General features: G+C 36.0%; 1 protein-coding gene across 22 annotated transcripts in view; it reads right to left on the reverse strand.

Annotated features, from left to right (window-relative positions):
- The window catches only part of TBC1D5 (TBC1 domain family member 5), a 567,716-nt gene that overhangs the window by 374,255 nt on the left and 178,268 nt on the right, over positions 1–15,193 (reverse strand). Inside the window, exon 2 of one of the 22 annotated variants that reach the window (XM_067033835.1) lies at positions 9,059–9,196. The exons of 19 other annotated variants lie outside the window; for them this stretch is intronic. The gene's annotated coding sequence lies outside the window, so the exon portion shown is untranslated. Of the gene's footprint in view, positions 1–9,058; positions 9,202–14,584; positions 14,609–15,193 lie in introns of those variants that run through there. 2 more of the 22 variants (XM_067033839.1, XM_067033842.1) reach the window with 2 other exon arrangements.

The following is a 15,193-nucleotide window of genomic DNA, read 5'->3' on the forward strand; positions in this document are numbered from 1 at the left end:
TAAAATAATTATTCAATAATGAGTAATCTGAAGACAAGTTATACTCCATATGAAAACTGCCAATTTAACTGATTAGTGACTTCAAAAGGGACTACCCTATTTGCTCATGTAGTCTAAGCTTCCACATGAGAACCAAGAAGCCTCAATATGAACATGAAAATATTTCAATTATAGCAGAAGATCATCATTATATAATAGAGGCAAGAAAAACTCCAAGTCCCCAACTTGATGACATATAAATATATACAGATTTTATATAATTGATAACAGAAAATGGCAATCATTTAAAATATTAAAACTTACCATAAAATAATGAATATGACTTGAGGGTTTCTCTCAGAATCTTTGATATCCAAGTTGATTGTAATTGTTTCATCTTTACCCAAAAGATATGTGTGCATGTAACTCCTGCATGTACCAAAATCATCTAGATGTCCATGTAAAAACACTGATATATATATGTAGCTTAAAAATGTAAACATCATAGGCTCTCAAAATAAGAATTAAAATATTCAGGTTTCTGGGGCTTCCCTGGTGGGGCGCAGTGGTTGAGAATCCGCCTGCCGACGCAGGGGACACGGGCTCGTGCCCCGGTCCGGGAAGATCCCACATGCCTTGCAGCGGCTGGGCCTGTGAGCCATGGCCGCTGAGCCTGCGCGTCCGGAGCCTGTGCTCCACAACGGGAGAGGCCACAACAGTGAGAGGCCCGCGTACCACAAATAAAAAAAAAAAAAATTTAGGTTTCACTTTTATGACAGGGAAAGTTTCAAGGACTGACAAAATGTAAGATGGATAAAGAAGAAAGGGCTAATTATAAAGACAGAAGACAACACACAGCACTCACATAATATCTTGATGTCACAAACACTATGGCTATACTGAAAAAAGTTTCAAGACATTAATGCATACTAAAAGACAAAATAATTCCATGAACTCCATATAGAGCCAATGAAGGCCTGAAAGGGTTTACCAAAGGGTACAACTAACAAAACTGTATAAATACATAGATAGTGATGTGGGTACACAGGGACTACAGAGGAGCTACACAAATCCTATCCCAATCACCAGAGAATTTCACCAGCAAAAATAGATACCTCTTCTTCCTGTGTATATGCTTTAGGCAGAAGATAGCAGCACGCTAGCTCCAAAATTTCATTGAATACCACAAAAAAATGTTTAAAAATACATTAGACATGTATAATTCTTGCCATACCGATTTAAATGAAATCATTGTATAATTGTTAAGACTTTGATAATTTACTCCTAAACTTCAGTAAACAATTTAAAAGTAGATGACAAACTTCACGTCCTGCTTTCCTATTTGTAAAACAATGACACAGTCATTTGGAATTACAATGTGCTATTTATATACTGAAGGAGATATACAGATATCTGAAGGCCCTGAAAACTGTCAGGCCTGGAAATTTTGTCCTAGTTTCTAATGGGAATAAACAGGATCAAGCACTTTAAGTGTTATTATTACAAGTAATTTTTTCCTATAAAAATAGAGGCTTTCAAAACCAAATAATTTCCCCCCACGAGCCCAAATATACTTTTATGTGTATATTTTTATGAAGTTTTCCTTAGCAAAGAAATGTTTTTATGCTATAACTTTTAAAACTATAGAGGTATATTTTAAATTTCCAGGATTTTAAATCCTACAAAATCAAGTAAAAGATTAAGATGGCCAATTACTCTTAATACAGTAGGATGATTCTGTTGAAGTTGTGTAAAGCTCTAAGTTTTTAACCAAATATTTGAGAAAGGTCACTACTTATTTAAATGTGGTAACTTAATATAAGTGGTCAAAGCAGTAAATTTACAGAGTTTAATTACAAAATACACTTGTATAGCCTATTCTCTTTCTCATATTCAGAAACTAATACTTTGCTTTCTAATATAATAGGTGTTATTTATATATAGCATGTACATCCCTTGGAACACCAGCATTATTCCTTACAAAATTTTTCTAGTGATTTACTGACAGAGGGCCTTAGCACCAAAAAAGAAAAGTATGAAAATGTTACTACGGGCTTCCCTGGTGGCACAGTGGTTGAGAGTCCGCCTGCTGATGCAGGGGTCACGGGTTCATCCGGTCTGGGAATATCCCACATACCATGGAGCTTCTGGGCCCGTGAGCCATGGCCACTGAGCCTGCGCTGCGCGTCTGGAGCCTGTGCTCCACAACGGGAGAGGCCACAACAGTGAGAGGCCCGCGTACCGAAAAAAACAAAAAACAAACAAACAAAAAAAACGTTACTACTAGAATTTAATATTGGACATGGTGAGTGAAATTCTTGATATATTTCTTTACACCGTCTCATTTCAAAAATAATTTTATTAAGTACACTATAGAATTTCGTGCAAAACAGCAATTGTGAGCCCACATGGCAGGGCACATACATGTATCCATAGTTAAATAAGCAACCAAATATAAAAATGGATCATAAAATGATTTTCATTAGAAGCATGTGAACACAAAACTAAATTTTGAGATATACTTTAACAATTAATGTAATCTTATTTTGAGGACAAACCTAGTAATTTTACTAGATTTTAAAACTTCTAAACTGAAATTTTAAAAGTGAAATTGCTGGATTAAATCCTTTGGCCATCGCTAACTCTAACAAAATATTGTCAAACTCCTATCCCAAGTCACTGTTCCAAATTACGTGTTGATGTGGGAGAGTCCCTAGTTCTTAGTATCATGAGCCATTTCACTTTTTGTCAGTCTGAATGGTATGAAATGGTATCTCGTTGTGGTTTTAATGAGCATCTCCTTGACTACTTGATTGGAAATATTTTCATTTATTAGTCAGGGTTCTCTAGAGAAACAGAACCAATAGAGACCAATAGAGTACTTCATACTATATAAAATAGTATATATTTAAGTAAAATAGTATATATTTATAAAAAGATATATATAGAGAGATATTTATTATAAAGAAATTGGCTCTCATGATTATGGAACCTAGAAAGTTCAATTATTAAAATGGGCAAGCATGCTGGAGATTCAGGAAGAGCCAATGTTCTAGCCTCTCAGACAGGAGGAGACAATGTTCTGGTTTGAAGGCAGAAAGAGATGATGATGTATATGAAGTCCAAGTCATTGCACTGTAGAATTCCTCTTGCTTGGGGGAAAGGTCGACCTTTTGTGCTATTCAGGCCTTCAACTGATTACATGAGGCCCACCCACACTGTGGGGGCCAAGGCCTTCAACTGATTACATGAGGCCCACCCACACTGTGGGGGCCAATCTGCTTCCTACCCATTTAAATATTAATTTCATCCAAGACACCCTCACTGCAATACCTGCAATAATGTCTGAGCAAATACCTGGGCAGCCCATGGCCTAGTCAAGGTGACAAATAAAACGAACCATTCACATCTGTTTACTGGCCATTTGAGTCTCCTTTTCTGAGTGCTGACATTTCATAGATTTTGCCCAATTCTCAACTGGGCTGTCTTTTGCTTAATGATTTATAGAATTTTTTTAAAAATCATGGATATACAATAATTCTAACACAGTACTGAAAAATGAAAGTATAATGTACATTATATTATTATTCAGGTATACTTTAAATGGTTCCCATATGGTGAATTATATTGCAGGATGCATTCTGGAAAACAACTGATTTAAAGAAAACCACATTTTCCATGTGCATGTATGGTACAATGAACAACAGATTATGCTCCTGAACAAGAAAGAAACAGAAATATTTACAATAATACATTTTTCAATGCTTTTCTCTGTGCTAAGAAATGTTTGCAAAAGTGATGATTATTAATATTTAACTGAATGGTTACCAAACTCCAGACACTATGCTTTATGTTATTATGCCATTCAATCTTCTCAGCAGTCTTATCAAAAAGGTGGCATTTTATTCCTATTTTGTACAGGTGGATACTGAGGCTCCCAGGTTAAGGACCTCAGCCCAAGGTCACACACCGAGTGGCTGTGACATGAATTCAGATGTTTTTAGAAATTCATTAATAACAAACAAACAAACAAAAAAATTCATTGCAAGATGTCCCTCCTGGCTTCGCACCATGTACAGTGGCACTGGGAAAGGAACCTAAGGGAATGAAGAAGGAAAAGAGACAACATCCTTGCTATCTTGACACTAACAATCTGTCAGGAGGTAGAATACGGAAAATACATAGACCTGGTAATAAAAGACAAAACGTCAGAGCAAAGGAGATATATTAAAAGAGCTCTAACCCTAAAAGGTCATGGGATAATTATGAGGGACTAAATAGACTTCATGGAGAAAGCGAACTTATCTAGGACAGGCTCTGAAGGAAGAGTAACATTTTGACTGGCACAGATGGGCAGAGAGAGCTAAACAGAGGTCAACTCAAGAAAGACTGTTCCATTCCAAAGCCAGCAAAATGAACAGCAAAATAGTAAATGCCTAGGTTTGCAAAAGGGAAATCTGTGATGAGAGAAAGGCAGCTGCAAAACAGACACATAATATTATAGCACACAAAATGCAAATTATTAACAACAAAGCTTTATATTTGAATAGCACTTTGCACTTTACAAAAACTTTCACATATACCATGTGATCTCAACAGGAGTGACACCATCCTTGAGGGGATGAAAATTAATTACTGGAGTGGGGTGGGGGGAAATGTTAGATATTACAATGGCTTATGGCCCTCCAACAGGCCACAGTACATAAAGAGACATGCAGTGCATCTGTGTACATCTGTGGTACTAAAACGTCACTGTGAAAGGAAGATGATTAGGGGGACATTTTTTTTAAGATTTTTTTAGGGAAGCAGTAATGAAAAAAAGGTTGATCATCCCAATCATCTAGTGGGTAAGAAGGGTAACAGTCCTCTTTTTAAAAAGCACATGAGAAAAATAAAACTCGAAGAGTTAAATGAATGAATAAAGGAGAGCATCAGGTAGCTCAGAGCAAAATGAAATGTTACTGTGTATACGAATACTTTGCGGGGATGTGTGTGTGTGTGCAACATAAAATAATATGCAACCCCACTCATAATTAAGGAAATGTCAATTTAAAAATCTAGATGTAATTCTCATCAAATTTGCCAAATAAAAAAAGGTGGATAATACCTAGTGTTGATAAGGATGTAGAGAAATATGCATTTTGATTTTGAATAACTTGATTATAGGAGCACAAATTTTTGAAAAGCAATCTGGCAACAACTATCAAAATTACAAATGCATATACCCTTTGGTTCAGCAATTCTGTAAGGAATTCATCCTACTGACATACCCTCTAGCCAAATCCATGCAGAAAGAGGTTGACTGTAACAGCCAAAAACTATAAACAACCTAAATATCCATCAATAAGGAAGTGGTTTTATAAATTTTGGTAATCCGGAAATGGAATAACACAGAGGCATTAAAAGTGTAAATTCAGGGGCTTCCCTGGTGGCACAGTGGTTGGGAGTCTGCCTGCCGATCCAGGGAATATGGGTTCGTGCCCCGGTCCGGGAAGATCCCACATGCCGTGGAGTGGCTGGGCCCATGAGCCATGGCCGCTGAGCCCATGAGCCATGGCCGTTGAGCCTGCGCGTCTGGAGCCTGTGCTCCGCAACGGGAGAGGCCGCGGCAGAGAGGGGTCCGCGTACCGGAAAAAGAAAAAAAAAATGTGTAAATTCACTGATGTAGGAAATATACAAAGGATACTGAAATCAGCAAGTAGCAGAATATATATAGCATGACCCCCATTATTTTGTAAAAATATATAAATATAAGCTTGCTATACATGAGGAAAGATTCTTCAGTTTAGAGCCCTGTGTAACCATGAGGATATATTCTATAAGAAATATTTGCTTTTAAAAACATTAAAATGACTTGTTCAAGTTCATACGATTAGGAAGCAGAGCTATTAATAAAATTCTATTCTTTCGACTCATAATCCACTTTATATTTCATATTATATTACTTGATAAAGCTTACTACTGTTCAGAAAAATCCATCTGGTTAACTAAATATGGTAATGTCTGTGGTTACAAAATGCCTACTAAAATATAAATACACCTAACAGGTTCTCAATACCTTTCATGACCTACCCATATCTATCTTTCTAATCTTCTTCATATCTTTTCATTCTCTAAAGATATCCAGTGTTTTCCTACCTCTATTTATTTGGGCAACTAGCCTTGGTCAAGGAAACCTATCCCAACCCATTCCTCTCTCTGAACCTTCCTTTTTTTATTTTTTAAAACTCTTCCAGTCTCATGGTTTAACAAAGAATAGATAGTAAATATTGTCAAATTAATGAATAAATATCCATCAGACCCGATCCCCCTAATCACTTCTCAAAGTTGATCTCACATATTCCATTCTCTCTGAAATGTTTCCTAACTCCTTTTCATTCAATTTTAAACTGTTAAATTGAATAAATTGAGAAATTGGATCATGTAAAAGTCAGTCCCCTATTTCTACTTCAAATGAGAAAAAAGTAAGTGAAACAGAAGGTTTCTTTCTTCTAAGAGAACGAAAGGGGAAGAAGAGCCCAGAGAAGAGGCCCCCCAGACGGCACCAGCACCACACATTACCATTCCTGCAAAAGGAAGCCTCCAGCCTAACACTGTTGACACCAGGGACAGTCACAGTTTCTATGCTCAAACTGAGAAAAGGTCTTTACTAACTACCTGACCTTACACAAGTTGGTTTAACGCCCTGTGCCTCAGTACCCTCAATGTAAAAGTGGGAAGTACACATTTCACAGGTTTTGTGAGGATTAAACAAATATCCCTGAAGGACTTACAACACCTGAAACATTCATAGTAAGCACTCAATAACTGTTAGCTATTATTGTTATTACCATCACTGTCACACTGTCACCGGTCTGGTGGATATATTTACTCAGCTAGGTGATCAGAAGAAGATCAAAAACAAGATGGTACTTACAGTTCAAAAACACATATCCTTTGAGGGTCCCATTAGATTTGTTCACTACCTTACAACATTAAAATTAGATTTCATGTCATGTGTTCTCAATATGTCTCTTGAGGAAGGAAAGAAGGTAGTAAGCAGAAACTGGAGAAAGCAGGGGTGGCACAGGTGTAACATACATTCAACTGAATAAATACCTGTTGACTCCTCCCGCGTGCCAGACGCTAGGCTAGAAGATAATCATTTCATGGTAAACAAGACAGTAAAAGTCTCGAAGAATTAATATTCTAGGTGAAGGCAAATACTAAGTCAAGGATAAAATATAGTTTGCATGTCAAGAAATGTCATATGTTATGAAGAAAATGTAAAGAGGATGAGGACACAGAATGACAGGGCAGGACTGAGAGCTTATTTGAGAGCTGGGAGCTTATATAAGAAACTGTAGTCTTGGAAGGTCCCAACCCAGAAAGTATATAATTCAATAGGAACAAGTGTACAAATACACACTTTACCTTCAGAATCAAAATACCAACCACAGGGGGTGGAAAGGGTTGATGGTTACAACTAAGCTCATCAGCAACAGCAAAGTAACTAGAGCTCATTTCTCTCTCTGGAGGAAGTGATCATAATTTAGATTAAAGGAACGTGAAAGGAAGTACAATATTTTACAAGGAATAAGCATGGGAATTAACCCTTCCCCTCACAGCCGCTTCATTCTCTAGTTCCCCAAGGCACTCGTGCATATTTCAATATTAAGCATAAAATATTATCCATCAGCCAAGGCTTTTACCTGGAATACCTGTATTTGCTTGGAAACTAAGTGGACAAAAATCTCCTCCAATTATTTACCTAAGTTCAAAAACATTCTCAATTTTTTTCACGAGGAAAACTAATTTTTTACATTCCAATAATACATAAATCTGTTTTTTCCTTACAATTCAAAGATAAAATATTTAAGACAGAGCACTAGCTTATTTGACCTATTAATGCCAATATATAAAAAGCAAAAATATTGAAGCCTGAAACCAAATTTAAAAGTATAAATATCATTAAGTAAATCCAAGACCTTGAGTTGTTTTTGAGTAAAGGACAACCATCGAAGGTCAGGAGCTCCCAGCCAAGTGTCTGGCATATCCAGTCCTAATAAGAGGGAACACTAAGGGGGAGGATGAGCCCATGAATGAGCTGGAAAAGAAAATTCTGGCACCAACTCACCCAATCTCTGCTTCATGGGGCACAAAGGCAAAGCAAAATCTGAGTCTCATCTCTCATTGATTAAAAATATTACCCTTCCTAAAACCAACTGTAGTCAGAAACTGCTAATGGTAAGTATGAATTGGATAAATTTATTAATAGAGTCAGTATAAAAGAGAGTTTGTGAATTGTCTAATATGCCATTAGGTCCTTAATGGTTATCAGCCCTCTCAGCTGTGGAGGTAAATGACAAAAGAAAGTTTAGTCAGCTCTAGAAATTCTTCTGGATTTTGGTTTCATGTAGTATTATGCTTCTGTTATTGTATTTTTTTTCCAGAACAATTTATAAAGCAGATAAATCTGTAAATCTAGGAACTCAGTGTATGTCTGTTTCTCTCTTTCTCTGCTCCCCTCACCCCCATACAGACACACACATACACACACACACACCCTCTTCATTTTACTTCACAGTGAAGTACCTTCATAAAATGGAACTTCTAAGATATACTATCTTCTACCTATATAACCAAGATCAACATTGTATTTCCTTAAACCTGTGGTGAAGTTTTTTTACCGCAATGGTGAGGGGAAGTAGACAGGAGTTAGTATACAGACTCTCTTCCCTAAAGAAATAGAGCAACAAAGTAAAAGATGGAAATGAGGGCTGCCCATTCTAGAATTAGTACAACTGCACAGAATTAAACAGCTTACTTTAGAAGTTTTCCATCTTTCAGGATACTAAAGCATTATTTCTAACACATTAGGTGAAGAAACTTAATGACTGATGCAAAAATCTTAAAACTACTCAAAAACGTCCATTCATTAATGGAAAACCAGTCTGATGCATAAAAGATACCTCTTAGGATAGAAGCATGTCTCCTATCCAAACAGTATTAAATGTACATGGATATAGGTCAAAGGATAAGGAAAATTTAACTAGAACAGAAAATCTGATTCAGATTCAAATTAACATCTTCCCCTTACCTCTTCCTTCTGGCAGTACTTGCAAAACCTGTAGCAACAAACTATCACTTCATTATCTTCCCACAAGACATTGGTTTTCTCTAACACTTCGAAATGCTTCTAAGATAGCATATGTGACATAACACCTCCACTTCTGTCCTACACTTAACAAGATAAAGAAAAGGAAGAAAGAGAGTAGACAACGTTGGTGTTAAAAGTGCGAGAACACAACCCTTCATGAACATTCAAATTAACTATAGAGCTCATACCATTTTCACTATTTTCCCATTTGGCATCTGACATGTTCTGAGCTTTCCCTTTAAAGTATTTAATACACTGTAGGCTCATTCATTCTGTGTTAACTAATGGTAGGAGAACCAGTCCCATTTAAACTAAAATATTACTAAAATAAAGCACAGTAATTAAAAACCCCATGGTGGATGTTTTAATGATTTTTGTTTAATCAAAGTTGAGTAATCAAATGTGGTCTTTGAAAAAGGCTATTTTTATTTTTTTACCTAAATAGGATCCCTCAAAGAGGGAGTAAATGGTATGTCTTCAATTCAACTACCCAGTATCAAACTGTGTAACAACATAGGGTTTAAGCTTTCTTCAGTGATAGTATTAAAATGAAGATGTAACTGATTAGTTCTTCCTGCTTTGTAATAATACCCAGAATCACATGTAGTGATCTACATGCAAAAACATGCAAGATTTTCAGGGTTGAGCCACGAATTAAACCTAGAGATCAGGAAGTATACGTATTTCTTTCCAACCAAATCCACTCACAAGGCTGTCTCCCAACAGGTTTATTTCAGTGCTTCTCAGTGTCTGTGTACCTCGGGACAAGCATGCAGAGGGCAAGAATCGGCCCATACATTGTGCTTTCACAGCCCCGAGCACAGCTACATTTGCACATGACGCTTACTAAATCCTAGTTGAAAGGCATTTGACAATACAATTGCTGAAAAATTCAATGTTCACCCTGCATGTGAAATCTTGTGCCTTGTACCTTATGATTTCAGCAGTGCCATGTGTGCTGTGATAGTTAAGGGCCTGTCAGTGTTTCCATTATAAACTCTGGTTTTCAGAGGTTTGTATCTTGGCCTATAAAAATAGATTCCGGTCTGTAACTTGGCATAGAAAGTACTGGTATCAGCCCAAGAGAACATTTTTTGTTCCAACGATTAAAATAAAAATCTGTTTAGTAGTTTTAAGTTAAGAGAGTGTTAAAAAAAAAAGGGGGGGTGGGAGTATAGAATGTTTTTAAAAACACACAAAAAACCCAATGCTCTGTGTCTCACTCACTGCTTCATTTTACATTTTGAAATGATTAACACAATATAAACCAATGATACTGCGTAAATGAAAAACCTACAAAGGGTTTTAATTGAAAACATTATGATCTGGGACTTCCCTGGTGGCTCAGTGGTTAAGAATCTGCACGCTAATGCAGAGGTCACACGTTTGATCTCTGGTCTGGGAAGATCCCACATGCTGCGGAGCAGCTAAGCCGGTGCACCACAACTACTGAGCGCCTGTGCTCTAAAGCCCGCGAGCCACAAGTACTGAAGCCCGCGTGCCTAGAGCCCGTGCTCCGCAACAAGAGAAGCCACCGCAATGAGAAGCCAGCACACCACAACGAAGAGTAACCCCCGCTCACTGCAGCTAGAGAAAGCCCGCACCCAGCAATGAAGACCCAACTCAGCCAAAAATAAATGTAAAAAATAAATTTATTTTAAAAATAAAAAATAAAAAAATAAAAGCATCATGGTAGATACAAAAAAAATCATAAATGTAGGATTTCAAATAATCCTCACATTTAAAGACTGTCCAAGAACTCACTGACAGTAAACCAACACTATTTGAAAGATACGTTTTTCCAAATATGTAAAAATTACTTTTTAATGAATCACTAAAATGTAGATTTACTTCAGATTAGTGGAAACAAATCTTCAATTCTATCTTCTATTTATGCAGCAAGAAATTTCTAAAACAAATTATAACTTAAATGTAAGAAACTCTGAAGTAGTCTTATATACTGTTTATTAAAACTTTAAGTTTTGTGGAGTTTTTTTTTTTTAGCTTAACATAGATGTTTCCTTCAAAAACATAATGCTGTTATATAACGCTGTTGCATCTTTCAAAACATTTCTGAAGCAATAACATATCTGTTAAAGGGGGTATAAATTGGTACAACTGCCATGGAGGGTAACTTGGAAACAGCCATCAATTATATGTGTGTATATATATATATACACACACTCATACACACACACACACACACACACACACACACTCTCTCTCTCTCTTTGTCCTTGAAATTACATTCTTATGAAATTATGCTATGAATATACCTGTATATATGTGAAATTATAGATATAACTTAAACACATAATAATATTCCTCACAGAATTTTTACGATAGCAAAATGTTGAAACCAACCTGAATGTCCATCAATTGGGGACTTGTTAAATAAGTTATATTGTACATGCATACAGTGGTACTACCATCTAGCTATTAAAAAGGAATAAAGAAGAAAAAAACATACAGAAGAACGATGTATTGACACAGAAAGACTTCCAAGTTATAATAAGTGAAAATAGCAAGGTCCTATGTTACTATCTGTAGAAGGAGAAAAAGAAGAGGAAAGAATTATATATATGTATTTAGAGAGAGAGAGAGTTGTATATGCTTTTGCAAACATAAAACATTTCAAAAAAGATACACAATAAACCAACAACAGAGATTAATGTTTTCCACAAAAATACTGTAACAATTTTGGGTGGCATTCCTAATCAAAGTCTCAGTATCAAATAACATAAGGAAAATCATAGGAGAAAGAAAAAAATAATTCTAAGCTTGTATAATTACTGAAAACAATACAATTAGGTATTATACCTACATTCAGCCCAGTGGTTCTCAAATGTTGGTGTACACCAGAATCACCCAAGGTCTCAGTAACACAAAGAGTCCTGGACTCCACCCTCAGAATTTCTGATCAATAGGTAAAATCTGAGCTGCTGGTCCAGGGACCATACTTCTAGAGAATCTGTTCTACATAAATGACTACCTGTTCAAAGTTGTACATAAAAACCCACCTGGTACAACATTATAATCTAGTTATTACCCATAATATTTCAATACTAATGCTTGTTTTCGTAAAACAAGAAGTCTGTGTGGTGAGGGTGGATGATGATTTAGATTATTCTAAACAAGGTAAAATAAAAGGGGAATTTAGTTCTATTGTACTTTTGAAACTTAGCCTTCCATCTCCACTTCTGCCACTAGATGGAAACCAGTACAATGATTAGCTGTCAATTTGCAGATATAAACTGAAAAATAGTAAAATAAATAAATAAATAAATAAATTACATAACATGGTATTAATTACAAAGGGACATATTGCTGTGGGTCCCTATACTGACATATTTCTTTTTTGTTTATGACTATATTTATTCCTTGATAAACCGTATGTGTCATTAGCCATTGGCCTGTAAACCGTTATCAACTTCAAACAGAGGTGTTACGGGTTGATTTATGACCCCTCAACATTATGTTTAAGTCCTAATCCCCAGTGCCTCAGAGTGTGACCTTATTTGGAGACACAGCATTATGGGGGAAAGTTAAAATGTCATTATCAAGGTGGGCGCTCATGCAATATGACTGGAGTTCTTACCGAAAGAGTTAACTTAGCCACATACAGAGGGAAGATGATGTGAAGACACAGAGAGAAGATGGTCATCTACAGTCCCAGGAGAGAGGCCTGGAACAGATCCTTCTCCAGAGTGCTCAGTAGGAACCAACCCTGCTAACTCCCTGACCTCAGAATTCTAGCCTCCAGGACTGTGAGATAATACACTTCTGTTGTTTCAGCCACTCCGTTTGTGATACTTTGTTATGGTAGCCCTAGCAAACCAATACAAGACCTTTCTGTTTACTTTTTTTTCACTTTAAAAGGTTGAATGACTACCATAAGCAACACATTGTGTCAAATGCTGAGATCACAAAAATGAGTAATATTTGCCCTCAAGGAGCTTACAGTCTAATGGTTTATTACTTAAGAAGACAGGAATGTTCACTATTCATTAATAGTGAATATTCATTAAGATTTCAGCAGTTATTTCAGAGTTTACTGATGCTTGATTCAATGAGTCACCAAAAAAAAGAGACACCAGCACTGAATACTACTTTGTTTCTATTGTCAACCATAGAACGGTGTCATCTTTCTAACTGGTCTCTCCAACCCAGTATATACATTAGTGGCAGCGCCCTTCCAGTCAGCATTCTTCATGCAATTTCCCTGATCAAAATGTTTCAATAAATATCTTAAAAGAACATTCGCTTTTTCCCATTTCAAGTTCTAGTCAGTCATACCTCTCAATAGATGTATGTAACGTCAAACTAATTACTTAAAACCATTGATTTAGTCTGCACCTAGAAACCTGAAATGGCTTTAAAAGAAGAAGCAATTATTTATAATGAACAGAAGGGGTAGTATCATGTAATACACTTGGGTATAACTATTTCCCTTCAAATAATCTCTCACAAAGTTCCAACAAAGGATTATCTCAAATTTTGAAGTAGTGAGGGTACAATGTAGCAGTTGTTCTTGATTTGTGGATGCTTCATAAAGTACCCACAGCTATCATGGAAATCCTATCTCTAGATTCCAAAAGTTGTATGTAAACTTCTCCTGGAGCTTGTATCTTACATAACCTGCACACTGGGGCTTACAAACAGAGCCTCAATTACAAGTGAAAACCTAACTTTGAGTTTCTTGCCATTTTATTATCAAATGTCTCAACAACTGAATTAACGATTATACATATAGTTATCCATTTGTTTTAGCTTTATAAAAATGAACAGCATTCAACTGCCAGAGAAAAATAATTGTTAGTACTAAATTTTCTCTAGCATTTCTCCTCCCTTCTCCTTTCCTCTCAACAGAGTTCACATACATGGTTTAGGAATCCAACCAGGCTGCTGATAAACCTCAATTATGTTACAAGTAAATAAATTCACTAAGTAAATAAATTTCACACCTTCAAAAATTATTAAAGACTATTTCTTGGACTCTTTATACATACCACTCGAGTGCCACTATTTCTTTTAGGCCGCAGAGAGAACATCTCTTATTAGTCCTACAATTAAATGATTCAGCAACCCGCCACACTATCTTTGCCTTTTAACAGTTCCAATCAGTAGCAGATCTAGGTGTAATCAACAGCAGCAGGGGGCTTTGGGAAGCAAAACAAAACAAAAACAGTAGGAATCTTTACTAGAATACAGTAATTGATACAAGGGAACATTATAGGCTATTTTAATCCAAGTTAGTCTAAGATATTAGAGTCTGATTTTATAATCAGAAGTCAAATAAGCAGGGCAACTTTTGAATATATGAACACAGAACAAATTTCAAACTGTTAATAAGGTTAAAATAAAAGGGGACTGTTTTCAAAATGAATCTTCTCAGTCTCGGAAGGGTCATTACGTCGTTTTGGTTATTTAGCACCTATTTAGCTGAAAAATTAAAGCCCTCCTTACCTCCTACTGCTACCACGCCTAACCAATTTCATATGATATACTTATAAAATTAAAGTGTAACTGGCAATGCTCTTACTCCTCCTAAGAAATGCCTAAAATTTTACCAGCAACATCAGGACAGTCTTAAAATGTAATTTAGCAAAATGTTCTCATTCCTTTCATTTTCCTATTTTTGATTTCCTAGCCTACAGTATAGGGGTGGTGGTTAAGTGCTGTGGCTGATGTCACTTAATAGCATTCAGGTAGCACAGTGATATATTTACATGAAAAATCAAAAGCCAATGATGGGATGATGGGATGACTACAAATTTTAACTCTACAAAAATTTGCAAATGTTACCATAGTAACCACCTGATCATTGCACATGAGGATAGCTGATTTCATGATCTAATTCTATAGCTGTTTCTTGCAATATGTGCAACAAGACATCTACAACACTTCAATTCTTCTATTTCCTTACACTGCTCTGAAGAACAAGATGTGAGGGATGTGGCTGAAACATTTATTTACAATCTTGTCCAATTTTTCTTTTACTTCTTTTAAATCTTTCAAAACATAAAACATTTTAAAAAATCAGTTGGCTAAGATTTAAAATATCTAACTATAAAA

The sequence above is a fragment of the Kogia breviceps genome, chromosome 5 (genome assembly GCF_026419965.1).
Source record: "Kogia breviceps isolate mKogBre1 chromosome 5, mKogBre1 haplotype 1, whole genome shotgun sequence".
NCBI classification, from domain to species: Eukaryota; Metazoa; Chordata; class Mammalia; order Artiodactyla; family Physeteridae; genus Kogia; species Kogia breviceps.